The sequence below is a fragment of the Histoplasma capsulatum genome, genomic scaffold (assembly GCF_000149585.1).
Source record: "Histoplasma capsulatum NAm1 scaffold_2 genomic scaffold, whole genome shotgun sequence".
Classification (NCBI taxonomy): domain Eukaryota; kingdom Fungi; phylum Ascomycota; class Eurotiomycetes; order Onygenales; family Ajellomycetaceae; genus Histoplasma; species Histoplasma mississippiense.
This window is the reverse complement of record NW_001813981.1, coordinates 2,232,972-2,235,445: the sequence shown is the minus strand read 5'-3', so window position 1 is coordinate 2,235,445 and position 2,474 is coordinate 2,232,972.

The window sequence follows — 2,474 nt, the reverse complement described above, 5'->3', positions numbered from 1 at the left end:
TCAGTAGCAAGCACTATAGATGGCTGATTGCAACAATAATTTGTTGAATGAGCACTTTCATATTTATTGTTTCTTTTACACCCACATTTCATGAAAAGCCTCTGAGAGAGAAACTTTCAATTTTCAACAAATATAAGAAAGACCTAGTGCTTTATATTATGTGGAAATCAAAAGTGAACATCAAATTGAACATTGATGGACAAGCAATAGACTCACTATTCAATCAAGTGTGGTATATTTATAGCAGATTGAATGGCGATGTGTTAATGAAATTTCAATCTTGAATGAATCGTTGTCAGAACAATCAATATATATCTGTAATGTGACGGCGCCGAGGCGATTGCTACTCGGCAGCGGCACAGAGGAGGATGGTATATAATGGGAAGCCTTATGGGTGGGCTTGATTATCTCGCTTGAACCGCGAACTCGTAGAATACTATACAAATACTGAACTACCAGAGGTACTCGGCACACTATGAATATTGTATGAGGACAGTGGTAACTCTGGTATCTTATTGTCAAAAGATAAAAGACGAATCGCTGGCTCCTGGAATAGAGAGCCAGCATCTAGCTATTCTATATAGACAACGGGCAGCCATCCTCCCCTCACTCTATGAGCGAGGGTAGCCGAAGCAACTCCGCAGTGGCATTGATCTGCCAGAAGGAATCCAGACCCCGTATAGAAACAGGATTCTCATATCTCATCAATCGGATCCTCTTCTATTGCATCCGAATGATGTCATAGGGTGGTTGGAAACCGGTTCGGACACCTGCGTGATGTCATGGGATAGATGGGATTATCCGAGGGAAACGATGGGCCGTGTGGAGCCGTCACGGGGCCTTGGCACAACCAAGGGTGTGACAATATCAAAGTTAATTTTCTGACAATTTGATTCCCTCTTTCTCAATTCTACACTTCAAGCCAAGGCATTGAACTTGTTTAATGAGACTCATTAGAGAAACATCATATTAGCAATTTATTTTTCTGAACTCAATTGCAAGCTTCTAGAAACAGGTGGGTAGAACTGAGATAACATCATCAAGATCAATATATTATTCAAAAATTTGAACTTTCAGTTGCATAATCAAAATGTAGAGTGTCTAAAGCTTTCAATATACAGTGAATTCTATACTGATCTTTGTTTGTTGAATAACAATCTGTCTTAGTTTCGCATGCTTCAAAATCATAAAGAATTTCACTGAATAAATGTGTACACTCTGAACTACTCTGCAACACCCTCTACCTTTAAATCAGAATCAATGAATTGAGTCCCACATATGAATACAAGCCGCCTGAGAGTCTCTAACATTTCGGAGAAAGATGTTACTGACTGGATTGTCAGAGGAGTCTGCATACACTGCAACAAGTCAGAGCACTTCACAAATCAATGTTTAAATATGATTGCTCTGAGTAAACCCTTCCTATGTGCGAATGCTGTGTCATCTGTGAACAAGTAAGAACAGGGAAAAGAAAAGCTCTTGCTCTAAAATATGAATGAGAGCTCAAGTAGCAAAAAGCTAGCTAAAGATTTGAGCAGAAGATGCAAGCAAACATAACTATGATTTCTATCATTGTAAATAATCTAATCAATGTACAAGCAATGATAAACAGTGATTTTCTTCATTACACTCTTATAGACACTCAGCTGATCTGCCCGTGTTTTCTCCGGGACGTTAAACCTATACATACATACATATATTCATATAAAAATGGCTTTCTTTTCCACTTTCTTGCTCTCTTTTGTAAGTTTTAATAATGAGGCTACAATAAAGGAGAAAGACTTAATAAATTGCTGATAGAAGTTAACAAAACTTAAAAGAATTGAATCTCTTTAATTGATTTAAATGTAGATCATTTCATAATAATGAAAACTCTGTCTGACTTCATCTCAACATCATTTGTATCTATAACAAACTTTAGAAATGAGACTTTATCCACTTCAAATTCACATTTAAAAAGTTTTGCAAATAAATTCACACATTCAAGACATTTTAACATTTTAGTAACATGCACTTTATGTTCCTGCTTTGAATTGGAGAATATGAGAATGTTATCAATTAAACAACGCAACATATATTCAATAAATCAGACAAGGCATTGTTAATGTATGCTTGAAAGATCACTGAAGTATTAGCTAGTCCAAATGGCACAACTACATATTCAAAATGTTCATATTTCATTTTAAATACTGTCTTCCAACGGTCTTTTGCCGCTATAAGTATGCAGTAGTAGGCATTTCAAAGGTTCAGCTTAGTGAATACCTTGGCTTTTGAAAATCTGTTAAGTAATTTATTTATTAAAGATAGAGAGTATCAATTTTTGATGATGATTTGATTTAACCCCTTGATAATCTACACAAAGATGAAGTCCATTATTTTTTTTTTTGAGAATAAAGCGAATTTTATGTATCAGCTGAGCTATGAATAATTATATTCACTTTTTTATTTAATGCATTCTTTAAATATTTTTTTTA